Genomic DNA, 14,027 nt, shown 5'->3' on the forward strand with positions numbered 1-14,027 from the left:
CCCTGGGATCCCATATGGGCACCGGTTCTAGTCCCTGCAGCTCCACTTCCCATCCAGCTCCCTGCTTGTGGCCTGGGAAAGCAGTTGAGGACGGCCCAGTGCATTGGGACTCTGCACCCGCATGGGAGACCCGGAAGAGGTTCCAGGTTCCCGGCTTCGGATTGGTGCACACCGGCCCGTTGCAGCTCACTTGGGGAGTGAATCATTGGATGGAAGATCTTCCTCTCTGTCTCTCCTCTGTATATCTGGCTGTAATAAAATGAATAAATCTTAAAAAAAAAGGAGGGAAAAAGAGAAGATTGAAAAGAAGTATCATGCTGTTAAAATGATATATATCAGTTACACTAGCTCTTTTTTAATGTTAAAAGTAGTGAATAAATAACTGGAATACAAGAACAACCCAGATAACTGCTTAACGCTAAAGAGCTTCCAAAACATAAAAAAAAGGATTTGGTTTGTTACAGCGTGGCCTTTGTGTTATATGTATATCTTCTGTTCACCTGGCAGGATCTGACTGGCTGATACCAACTAATTGTCAGAAGATAGTTGTTTAAGAGATTATCATTTGTTTCCCTCCTAAGCTGTAGTGTATATATAGAAATTAAAACTATACTTTATGTTATTCCACAGAAAAAAAATAAAAATAGTTTTAGTATGTGCATACTCCAAAGTGAAAAAAGTATATATTGTTTTATATATTTATACAATGGAGTTTCATGCATATGTATTCCATAATTTTTTTACTTTGTGTATGTACATATATAATATGTATTATTGATACATATGATCATCTATTATTTATATTTAATTGCAATATAAGCTGTAGGAAATATTTAATCATGCAAGTACAATTTAAAAATATTTTCAGTATTTAATTATTTCACTTTGAAACAAGAAAATTGAAGTGAATTATTGCTTTATAATATTTTTAAGTAACTCAGTATGTTTGAGGAAATCATTAGTAAGCTACTCAAAAAACTGCTCATCATCTTGTACAATTCTAAGCCTATTTCTTTTTTTAAAGGTTTGTTTTATTACAAAGTCAGAAATACAGAGAGTAGAGACAGAGAGGAAGATCTTCTGTTCCATGATTCACTTCCCAAGTGAGCTGCAACAGCTGGTTCTCCGCTGATCTGAAGCCAGGAACCAGGAACCTCCTCCGGGTCTCCCATGTGGGCGCAGGGTCCCAAAACTTTGGGCCATCCTCGACTGGTTCCCAGGCCACAAGCAAGGAGCTGGATGGGAAGTGGAGCTGCTGGGACTAGAACCAGCACCTATATGGGATCCCGGGGCGTTCAAGACGAGGACTTCAGCGACTAGGCCACACAGCCTGACCCTAAGCATATGTTTTAATTATCTAATCTAGCATGTTATTTTGCTCAGATGTATCTAAAGATTGACCAGTGAACTCATTTTATGCTCATTATAGAAAGAGATCTGACACAGGATAATTATGGATTTGTAGCTTCAGAATTGCAAACGTAATACAGAACAAAAGGATTTATTTTGTTTTTACCTTATTTTCCATATACATTGTAAATTAAGCTGCATTCATAGAAGATGCAAATTGAACACACCCAGCAGAGTTAAACTCAGCTTAGTATTATAGGTCCTGAGTTAACATTTTGGTTCAGTGTCAATATTATTACTTGTCTTAATTTAGTTGAAAAGCAGAGTGGTAATAACGGACAAACATAGTGATATCTTCCACTTGAAGAGCTATTCCAGCAATGCCTTCAACAGTTCATTAGAATGAGAATCTTTAGAGAAAACAACCTTTATGAGATTAAGGAATATTCTGTTGTAATATTAGAATTGCAAAAGTAACACAGCACGATATTTTCATTTAACTGTTACTCTGTGATGCTGTATGAATTGTAAATTAAACTACATTCACAGAAGTTGCAAATTAAATATACAGAGAATGTACTGTTAGTGTTTCTCTTTAATGATCCAGAACTGAATTGACATATGCTGTTACAGGTGTTGGTGTCATTTGAAGATGTGGCTGTGGACCTTACCCAGGAAGAATGGCAGACAATGGACAATACTCAGAGGACCCTGTATAGGGAGGTGATGCTTGAGACCTATCACAATCTGCTGTCCTTGGGTGAGTGAAACTGCATCATGCCCAAACAGAATACTTCTATATAGATGACAAACAAAAGAAGAGATTATAAAGTGTAGTAGTTGGTAGGACTAATGGTGATTTTGGAAAATTTGCATCATTCTCCATGAATAGGGTACTCCATGACAAAGCCTGATGTGATCTTCAAGTTGGAGCAAGGATCAGCACCATGGACAGTGGAGAAACCTGTCAAGCAGAGTCTTCAAGGTAGGTCAGCACATAATTGGCAGGGCTATTGATACATAGCTCAGTAATTGTTGACTGGAATTATATGTAATTTTTACTCTTAGTTTCTTCCAGAAGGACGACTGGTGAGACACAGTAATTCTCTAGTCTCCATGTATAGGTTTATTCTAGAAATTTGCCAATCTGTCACCATAAATTTGGAACTATATATGGGTCTTTTCATGATCACAAACACTTGAATCACATGTGCCACTTCCCAAGACACATTTTCAGGAAGTTGTTTTTGAAGCAGAGTAGCCAGGAAAAGACAAACTAGTAATGAGATGGGATGTAAGGTACCCCAAGCCTTATTTTGAATTTTTATACCATATTTTCTGTCATTTCCCGCTTTAAGTTAAATACACAATCTCATATAATTGAAATTTTTATTTTGGAAATATAGGTATTATGTTAAGGCATTAATAGATGAGATGTAATGCCTATTTAAAAATGCTCATAAATGTCCACATTTCACTAATATTCAAATGTGCTGTATATAGATTGGCAACAAATCTCATTAGATTCACTGGAACATTTGAAAAGAAACATTTAGATGCGATTCATAGATGTGGTTACTCTTTTCCTCATTTCAGATCCCCATGGAAAGAATGAGCTGTTTGGAGCTAATCAGAAAGGTCAAGAAATAATCTTCAGGCAAGTTTTAATTATAAAAAAATTTATTATAACTGAAAAGAGAGCTGTGCTGCCACAAAGATGCTTAGCCTTAGCTCTGGCCATAATTGCAGCACAATATGAAAGGGAAATTGTATAAAAATGAGGCTTGAAAAATAGGATTTCATTTTTTCTTTCTGCTTTTTCTTTTCATTTGCAGACAGAAGATTTATTTGCAAAGTGACCAGGTGAATGTAGAAAGCAGAGGGAATCAAATAACATTTCTTGGGAGAGAGCCAGAAGATGGTGTGCCTCTTGAATGCAGACAGCAAAATTTTTCAGAAGGGTCTCAGATTTCTAAGTGTCCCCTGAGCATTCCTTGTCTGGACAGGAACCTTTGAGTAAGACACTTCCCATTGCATTGGTTGTCTCTCAACCAGCAAGGAAATAGCTGCTACTACACAGCTTCAAATCTGCACCAGCCATTCTATGGCTGTTCAGCTCTCAGAGGTAGGAAGCCACATGAGTGACAAAGTTGAAAAAACTGGCTTTTTCTGAACTCGTGTGTGAAATGTACAGGGGGTCATCGAAAGGCCCACAAAAGTCATTTGTAAAGATCAAACCCGTGGGCATGGCATGGTAGCCTAGTGGCTGTCCCTCACCTTGCATGCACTGGGATCATATATGGACACTTGTTTGTGCCCCTGGCAGCCCCACATAACATCCAGCTCTCTGGCCGTTGCCAGAGTCCAGCTCAAGTGAAGTTCAGAACTTGAGAAGGGTGCTTGGAGTAGGCATAGAAAATAAATGGAACACTACAGTTTCAGAATCATAAACAGTCCCCTTTTTTTAAATCAGAAGCCTTTACAAACTCTGGCACTCACTTTTCACACCTGGTCAAGCAGGCATTCCTAAAGATAGTTCTGCCAATTATTTAACGTTGACGCAGGATATCAGCTGCCCTAATCCTGTTGTCAAGAAGTTCTCAATAGATGGTACATACAATCAGGAACACATTCCTATTACAATCCTGAGTCTACAACTTAGTCTTGAAATAGTTAAGGAAGTGTATCATAGAAGGAGGGACATAAAGATTAAGGAAAGAGGGAAAGAATAGATTTCCACTACATCTAGGGACTTAATATCCCTGATTAGCATATGGTCAATGTGGGAGGACAACCCTAAGCATAGGTTCCTGCTACATGTAGGGACTTGACACCCTTGATTATCATATGATGAGTGGGGCAGCCGAGAGAGCAGAAATAGCAGAAGGCCCTTTTGCTAAGACGTTATCACCAACATCAACTTCCAAGCTCACACTGATCATAAAAAGCAACTCCACAGTGGCAGACAATGCCTAAATAGATTACAGAAATCTCTGTGGAGTTGTCTGGTGTCTATGCAAAGGGAGGTGGGCCTGCTTTTCAGGTGGTTGTAGGCACAGGAAGTTCCTTGCAGCCTTGTCTGCAATGGAAAAGTTCTCTTCACAACTTCGTGTCTTCCACACCCACCGCAGGGACCTCAGCAGCCTTTAGCCTGGGAAAACTGCTGAGAATACCCCACAGGCTTGTGACTATACATCTGCGTGTTAGGCCCAGAAAAAGCTCCTGGTTCTTGGCTTTAAAGCTGCTCAGCTCTGAAAGTTATGATTTTTTGGGAAGTAAATCAACACATGGAAGATCTTTCTATGTGTCTCATATCCTCTCTGTATATCTAGATTTCCAATAAATATAAAAACAATTTTTTTCCTTTTTCCATACAGTTATGATTGTTCAGTTTTAGCTATTAACTTTCAAAATGAGCAAGTTGACAGGCCTGTAATTGCAGGTTTGAAGCAAGCAACTTTCAAAAGCTACAAATTGATGGGCTATAGGGCAAGGACTCTTATCAAATACCAGGGACCTCCTTCCTGAGGAGTGGTCTACCTACGTGAATTTCCAGGTGTTCTGCCAGGTGGGTGTCACATAGACTGTCAGGCCAGAAGTTCACACAGCTCCAAGCCAAGCAATTAAGGCAGAATCACAAAAGCAGAAAACATCTAGATTCTTCAGAAACATGTGACCAAGAGAGTGAGCCTCTACCTATCATGGGCCTTTATAGGGACTTGTGGAGCGAGTGGTCACAAAAAAAAAAAAAAAAAATGCAATACCACCCCCTCTCAGTTCCAGTGATGATAGGTGAGAGTCACAGCTGGGCAGAAGGGAAAGCCTAGATGGAGTCAAGCTGCTGACCCTGAACTGGCTACATAGCCCATAACATTGGGAGAAGAAAGCCACAAGTCTCACCTTTTTTTCTGGGTGAGGTGGTAGACATTATTGCCCTTTGTGAAAAACTTTTTTTGTCTTTGCCCTTGGGTTGAATCTTGTGAACACCTCCCCGAGATGGTGCATAAAAACTCAAACCAAAGTGATTATTTTTTGATGCCTGGACTCTCATCCGTTCTTCAATGAGAAGAGCCGACGTGAAGTATGAAAAAGGAGGCCAGAATTTTGGTCCCATGTCAGGTAGTTGGGATTCAGGATCCACTTAGAGAGTATCAAGTCATGAAGAAAATTGGCCTTTTTGGGGAATGTCAATCCAATAGTTTTCAAAATATAAGGACCCAGAGACTTACTTCTAAAATGAAAATTGACATGATAGAAAAATTGAAAAAGCAGTTGGTGATTAGAGACTTTAAAGTCCCAAACTTTTATAATTCCTATCTCTACCCCCTTCCTCCTGAAAGTACACTCAGTCTGGAGGTTTAGCTGGAGCTAGGAAGTGACTGGGGATTATGTGCGTGGGTGGTGGTATTCAGGTTTGTACAGAGGCATGGGATGCCAAGCATCATTTCCAAAAGTTTAGTACAAACCTTGTGGAGTCATCTCTTTGCTAATTCGAGGCACACAGCTCTTGTATAAGATCCAGAAGTCTTTTTCAAGTCCCATAATGTGCACTGAACCGAATGTTACCAGGAAGGCTCAGTGATTCTTTTCTTTAACTTAATATAGAAAAGTAGGATTGTGGAATAGGATGGAAGGATGGAATTTACAGGAATTGGGAGAAAACAGAGGAGTGGGTCCTTTTTTCCAGTTATACATCCTGCTTAAGTAAACAAGGGTTGGGACAACATTCAAGTTACTAACTGGCTGTCTCAGTTTCAAGAAGCACAGCAGGGCTCGGCAGCGTGGCCTAGTGGCTAAGGTCCACGCCTTGATCCCATATGGCCGCTGGTTCTAATCCCAGCAGCTCCACTTCCTATCTATCTCTCCTCCTCTCAGTATATCTGACTTTGTAATAAAAAAAAAATAAAATAAATCTAAAACAAAACAAAACAAAATAAACAAAAAAAGGAAGCACAGCAACACCTAGTTTTCTCTCAAGAAATTCTTTCCCATTCCCTCCTCTTCCTCTGCTCACATGACCACTTTGCAAATAAAATTTCTCTGTCTCTAAAAAGATAAATTTAAAAAATTATTTTGAGATCCACTTTCTGTATCCACCTCCTGAATGTGATCAACTCGTATTTAGTAGAAACCTGTGTATTTTCTATAACCTCATGTACACTTTCTGTTCCTGGGAGGACCTGAGCCAGATTGGAGTCCATGCTTGGGACTCTAGGTTCAGCCACTATGGCCATTGGATGAGCTGGGCCTTGGCCTGCCTGGACTCAAGAGGCCTGGCCCTTCCTGGTGAGCACACAGGGAGTGGATACCTTGGGAACAAGGCAGGCCTAGGCTCTACCCACCTCCAACATCAAGAGGTGGGTGGGACTGGGGAGTGTGACCTAATCATTTTTTTTCATGAGTTGGGTTTCTGTGTAGTGTGTGTGTGTGTGTGTGTGTGTGTGTGTGATTTAGTTGCACTCAATGCATGTGTGCGTGTATTAGATCATTAAGGAGAAATTGGTGTGATCATTTCCAAATTTTCTATTTTTCCTTCCTGTTTTAGGTAAGGGTTAATTGATATTTAGAGAAGCTATACCAGGCCTGCCAACCATCCTAGTACTTCAGGATGGGTACTGGACCCCTGATACCAAACCAGGTTGTCAATGTGGCACACACTGCAAAGTTTCTGTCCAGGGGTTCTGATAGTTCTGAAATGATGTCCATCTCACCAATTCAAGCAAGAGGGAACCCTTTCAATGTTCATTGGCTGACGTGGTTGACCTTTGAGTCTCCTTTCTCCCAAATATTGGCTGTCATTGTATGCCTGGGGTAATTATTCAATCTCTTCTCTCCTTCTTTCTCTTGGATGGTCCAGATGTGCTTTCCAGGCTTCAGTGGGCTTCCATCTCCAGGTGTAGCCACACCAGTTGTCCAATACTTCTTTTCAATTGAGGGATACCAGTTTTGGCAAGTGCACCAAGACGATGAGCCAGTCAATCCTGCACCAGTGGAGCCCCACCCTCAGCACTCACTGAGTTAGCACAACCAGGCTGGCATGTAAAGTATCCAAGCCAGGTGACCTGAGGCCTGCCACACTCTCTACTCCCAGAACTCACAGACCCAGAACCCATTGCACTGGCCAGCCAAGGGCCCAGGCCAAGCAACATAAACTGCCACCACACATACAGCCAGTGGGGCTCAAAAACTGGACTCATCACACAACTGTACCCAAGGGCCCAGACAAGGCTACCAGGGCCCCACTGGATCTCCTGCACCCAGAGATCATGTGTCCAGCACTAACATCCCCCTGACTGCCATGGCTTGCCTCAACTCATTTTCCACCAGCATGTGTTGCAGCCTGGCTCAGTCTAGTCTTCCCCCAATTCCACTTCATGTTGCTGTGTATTGCAGCCTATCCAAGTACAATCCATCTCGATGTTTAGCTGGAGCTAAGCAGTGGCTGGGGATTACATGAGTGTGTGGCTATTTTCCTCTTTGTGCAGAGGCATGAAGTGCCAAGGGTCATTTCCAGAGCTTTAGTACAAAACTCATGGAGTCTCTTTGCTCCATTCAGCCTCATAGCTCTTGTGTAAGAGCCAGAATTCTTTTTCAATTCCCATATTGTGCACTGAACCAAATGTTACCAGGAAAGCTCGGTGATTCTTTTCTTTAACTTAGTATAGAAACAGAGAATGAAAACCAGTTGTAGACCATATTTTTAGTGTTAATTGACCAGGTGAAATTGGAAGAGGTGAGGGGAAAAGCAACTCCCTGGAGGGGCTCAAAGATCTGGTGCCTTTTGAATGCAGAGAAAACAATATCATAGTTTCTTTTAAATTTGCTTTCCCACAGGAAGCCTGATGAAATACCATTTGAAACGAAGCATGCCTCTAATATCTCTGAGAACAACCTTGAAAGTGAGGAAATTCTCAGTCAGTTTGACAAGATCCACATTTGTCAGCAGTCCTTTGAACACAATGAAAATGAGACAACTTTCAGCGGGAAGAAGATAGTCCTTATGTGTGAGCAAGTTTATACCAAAGACCCATGTAATCAGCAACCTGTAAGTGTGGGAGAAGCAATTCATGTTGGCTACTATAAATCTTGCCTTACCACCAAACAGAGAACTGACCCAGGAGAATATTTGCATGTGTCCAATGAATGTAAAGAAAACACGTACCAGAAGTCAGAACTCATTAGAGATCAGATCCTTCAAAGTGCAGAGAATCCGTATGAATGCAATGAGCACAGAAAAGCCTTTCACCAGCAATTATCGCTAACTTGGCAACAGAGACTCCACACAAGGACAAAATCTTATGAATGTAATGAGTGTGGAAAAGAGTTTCCTGGTAAATCAAGCCTAATCATACATGAGAGGGTCCATACAGGGCAGAAAACTAATGGTAGCAGGGAGGGTGGAATAAGTTTTTCTTGTAAGTCAAACATGAATGCACATCACAGAATGCACAATGGGCGGAAAGCTTATGAATGTAGTGAGTGTGGGAAATGCTTTTCCTATAAGCCAAACCTCATTATCCATCAGAGAATCCACACTGGGGTAAAACCTTATGAATGTAGTGAATGTGGAAAAGCTTTTTCTCTTAAGTCAAACCTCAATACTCATCAGAGAATCCACACAGGTGAGAAACCTTATGAATGTAGTGAGTGTGGAAAAGCTTTTTCTCAGAAGTCACACCTAATCATACATCAGAGAAACCACACAGGGGAAAAACCTTATGAATGTAGTGAGTGTGGAAAAGGCTTTTCTGATAAGTCACAGCTCTTTAGACATCAGAAAATCCACAGTGGGGAAAAACCTTATGAATGTAGTGAGTGTGGAAAAGCTTTTTCTCGTAAGTCAAATCTGATGGTGCATCAGAGAATCCACATAGGGGAAAAACCTTATGAATGTAGTGAGTGTGGAAAAGTTTTTTCTCAGAATTCAAGCATGATCATACATCAGAGAAACCACACAGGGGAGAAACGTTATGAGTGTAGTGAGTGTGGAAAAGGCTTTTCTGATAAGGCACAACTCTTTAGACATCAGAGAATCCACACAGGTGAGAAACCTTATGAATGTAGTGAGTGTGGGAGAGGCTTTCCTTATAAGCCACAGCTCTTTAGACATCAGAGAATCCACACAGATGAGAAACCTTATGAATGTAGTGAGTGTGTAAAAGGCTTTTCTGATAAGGCACAGCTCTTTAGACATCAGAAAATCCACAGTGGGGAAAAACCTTATGAATGTAGTGAGTGTGGAAAAGCTTTTTCTCGTAAGTCAAATCTGATGGTGATTCAGAGAATCCACATAGGGGAAAAACCTTATGAATGTAGTGAGTGTGGAAAAGTTTTTTCTCAGAATTCAAGCATGATCATACATCAGAGAAACCACACAGGGGAGAAACGTTATGAGTGTAGTGAGTGTGGAAAAGGCTTTTCTGATAAGGCACAACTCTTTAGACATCAGAGAATCCACACAGGTGAGAAACCTTATGAATGTAGTGAGTGTGGGAGAGGCTTTCCTTATAAGCCACAGCTCTTTAGACATCAGAGAATCCACACAGATGAGAAACCTTATGAATGTAGTGAGTGTGTAAAAGGCTTTTCTGATAAGGCACAGCTCTTTAGACATCAGAAAATCCACAGTGGGGAAAAACCTTATGAATGTAGTGAGTGTGGAAAAGATTTTTCTCAGAAATCAAATCTAATGGTGCATCAGAGAATCCACACAGGGGAAAAACCTTATGAATGTAGTGAGTGTGGAAAAGGCTTTTCTGATAAGCCACAGCTCTTTAGACATCAGAGAATCCACACAGGTGAGAAACCTTATGAATGTAGTGAGTGTGGAAAAGCTTTTTCTCGTAAGTCAAGCATCATCATACATCAGAGAATCCACACAGGGGAGAAACGTTATGAATGTAGTGAGTGTGGAAAAGGCTTTTCTGATAAGCCACAGCTCTTTAGACATCAGAGAATCCACACAGGGGAAAAACCTTATGAATGTAGTGAGTGTGGAAAAGCTTTTTCTCAGAAGTCACACCTAATCATACATCAGAGAATCCACACAGGGGAAAAACCTTATGAATGTAGTGAGTGTGTAAAAGGCTTTTCTGATAAGCCACAGCTCTTTAGACATCAGAGAATCCACACAGGGGAAAAACCTTATGAATGTAGTGAGTGTGGAAAAGCTTTTTCTCAGAAGTCACACCTAATCATACATCAGAAAATCCACACGGGGGGAAAAAACCTTATGAATGTAGTGAGTGTGGAAAAGCTTTTTCTCGTAAGTCAAATCTGATGGTGCATCAGAGAATCCACACAGATGAGAAACTTTCTGAATGTAGTGAGTGTGGAAAAGCTTTTCTGATAAGCCACAGCTCTTTAGACATCAGAGAATCCACACAGGTGAGAAACCTTATGAATGTAGTGAGTGTGGAAAAGCTTTTTCTCGTAAGTCAAGCATCATCATACATCAGAGAATCCACACAGGGGAGAAACGTTATGAATGTAGTGAGTGTGGAAAAGGCTTTTCTGATAAGCCACAGCTCTTTAGACATCAGAGAATCCACACAGGGGAAAAACCTTATGAATGTAGTGAGTGTGGAAAAGCTTTTTCTCAGAAGTCACACCTAATCATACATCAGAGAATCCACACAGGGGAAAAACCTTATGAATGTAGTGAGTGTGTAAAAGGCTTTTCTGATAAGCCACAGCTCTTTAGACATCAGAGAATCCACACAGGGGAAAAACCTTATGAATGTAGTGAGTGTGGAAAAGCTTTTTCTCAGAAGTCACACCTAATCATACATCAGAAAATCCACACGGGGGGAAAAAACCTTATGAATGTAGTGAGTGTGGAAAAGCTTTTTCTCGTAAGTCAAATCTGATGGTGCATCAGAGAATCCACACAGATGAGAAACTTTCTGAATGTAGTGAGTGTGGAAAAGCTTTTCTGATAAGCCACAGCTCTTTAGACATCAGAGAATCCACACAGGTGAGAAACCTTATGAATGTAGTGAGTGTGGAAATGCTTTTTCTCAGAAGTCACACCTGATCATACATCAGAGGGTCCACACAAGGGAGAAACCTTATGAATGTAGTGTGTATTTTCAAGCCTTTACTTACCAGATAGGTTTCATTCGACATCAGAGTATCCATACAGGATAAGAACTGAGTGCCTATAATCAGTGGAAAATCCTGTTGCAAACAGTCAAGTTTTATTAAACATCTGAATTCACATGGGAAAGCAGAAATGTGTTACATGTGTGTTAAAATTCATACACATACATTTTTCACACAGTTGGAAGCATGCACGCTTCAATAAGTAGCATATTCCTAGAAATGAGCAAACACACAGAATTCACTGAAAAATCATTTTTCTGAAGTCAGTCATTAGCAGCGTCACACCTCAGAACTACAAAAGCATGTCAGCTGAAAGACTAGCCACCATAAACCTGCTATTATGGTGTGTCAAAGCTTAAAAAGTGAATGAAAAACAACCATTAGCAAGAGTGCAAATGCAAAACATTGTAAAAGGGCAATGGATGTGGAAACATACTTTGAAAGTCTCACATTTTTAAACATGAGGAGTATCATTTTATTTCAGAAGAGAGGGTATTTGTTTCTAAAATAATTAAGATGCAGTTTGTATGTGATCTCCCTTTGTTGTGAGGTGGTAAATGTGAATGCTGTTTTCAGATTAAATATTGATAATAAGTGCTCAGTATGTAACACTTGTTTGAAATGCCATCTTTGTCATTTACCCATTTATCTTATTTAGAATCACAAAATTTCTCATCCTATTACAGAATTATATTGGAACCACAGATATCAAATGATGCATGTGGCAGTTGTAGTGATAAACACCCAAATTTGAAGGATGAACCTTTTCGAGAGGCAAGATTTTCTTGTTATATCTGGCCAAATGTGGATCCTATTTAGCCACTGTCTCTCTTTGAATAATAATTATGGGAAAACTCTCCTGCATCTCTGCCTGCTTATCTCATACAGGACGCTATAGGTACATGGCACATTGTGTCTCCGAGGCAAAGCCCTGGCAGTGGTCTCAGCTAACAGAGACTCCATGTTGGCCTGTTCACTGGTCATACATCCAGAGTAATAGTCTGTATCCTAATTTCTCCCTGCGAAGCTCTGCTAGAATATCCCTGATAAGCAACTCTAAGTAGTTAAGTGCAACCCTCATTCTGTTTGCCAGTCACACATAATGATCTTGCCCAAAGGTATAGTTTTCAGCCCAGGTGCTAGCTTATCTTGTTCTACATGGCCCAAAACATTAAGCTCCCAAACCTGCTTACAGAATGTAACTGGTGACTAGATTAGATTATCCAGAGAGATAGGCATGCCTACTGGCCAGTTACAATAACAGTGTAGGGTGGGATTACTTTTGAGACCACCCTTCTGCCTTCCCCCTCCACTGTATATATGCTTGTATGATCTTCCCAATGAATGGACTTCCCTCACCACTTTTTCTCGGGTGGTTTTGCAGTCAAGTTACACCATTGTCATGGCGCCCAGAAGTCTTGGGGATGGCTGGTCAAAAAACAGCCAAGACTCTAGGAGGCATATCTCAGAGACAAAGGAATTCTCTGACATCAGACTCTTGGAGTTCCTCTTTCAGGAGGAGTTTATGTGTCAGTTGCCACCACTACTGCTCAGATTCACACTGATTTCATGCATCATGGCTTCTCAGAGTATGTTTCTTGCCATTGTATGAGCTACTAGATGTCAGCCTGTGCCTGAAGTCTTTCCGTTGTAAGAGTGAGCACCAGGACCAGCATTGTCACATAGTAGGTAAGCTGTCCAAGAGCCTAGCCAATCCACCATGGTTTTGCTCTTGTCTTATGGTTTCACAACAGCTCAGCTACTGCAATTAAACCATTGGGGATATGAACCAGTGGACGGAAGATATCTCCCTGCTTCTGTATTTCTCACTGTAATTCTGCTTTTTAAATAAAAAATATTGAAGAGTGGGTCCCAAGACTGGTGTTGAGGGAAATGTGAAGCCCATTGTCTTGCATCTTATGTGCGACAACCTGGAGCACTTCTGCTACTTAATATTTAGAGTTGAGGCCCTATCAAGACCAACAATGATGAGCACTGAGGGTAAGAGAGACAATGTTTTTTTCAAGATGTGTCATGTAGAGCCCAGCAGCATGGCCGAGCGGCTAAAGTCCTTGCCTTATACGATCCAGGATCCATGCAGGCACTGGTTCTAATCCTGGCAACCCTACTCCCATCCAGTTTCCTGCTTGTGGCCTGTGAAAGCAGTCAAAGACGGGCCAATGCTTTGAGATCCTCCATGCATGTGGGAGACTTGGAGGAGGTTCCAGTCTCCTGGCTCCGGATCAGCACAGGTCATTTCGGCTCACTTGGGGTGTGAATCATCGGATGGAAGATCTTCCTCTCTGTGTCTCCTCCTCTCCCTATATCTGACTTAGTAATAAAAATAAATAAATAAACAAACAAATAAATAAATCTTTTTTAAAAATGTGTCGTGTAATGTGCCTTTCACGTACAGGATTATCACACACCAACACAGAAATGGGAGCCCTTTTCACATAATTCCCTGAATAGGCTACTATTTGTGGGAAGGAGAAAGAATACACTTTGAGCTGGCCCACCGATGAAAGAGCTGCCTCTGCCCTAGTGCCAGTTATGGTTGTATTTGCTGAAAG

The 14,027-nt window shown here is 40.9% G+C and overlaps 2 pseudogenes; one reads left to right on the forward strand and one right to left on the reverse strand.

The window, feature by feature from the left end:
- LOC131483358 (zinc finger protein 850-like) overlaps positions 1-14,027 on the reverse strand; it is a 455,811-nt pseudogene that overhangs the window by 149,418 nt on the left and 292,366 nt on the right.
- LOC131483320 (zinc finger protein 850-like) lies at positions 2,298-11,499 on the forward strand (annotated as a pseudogene).

Source organism: Ochotona princeps, chromosome 25 (assembly GCF_030435755.1).
Source record: "Ochotona princeps isolate mOchPri1 chromosome 25, mOchPri1.hap1, whole genome shotgun sequence".
Classification (NCBI taxonomy): Eukaryota; Metazoa; Chordata; class Mammalia; order Lagomorpha; family Ochotonidae; genus Ochotona; species Ochotona princeps.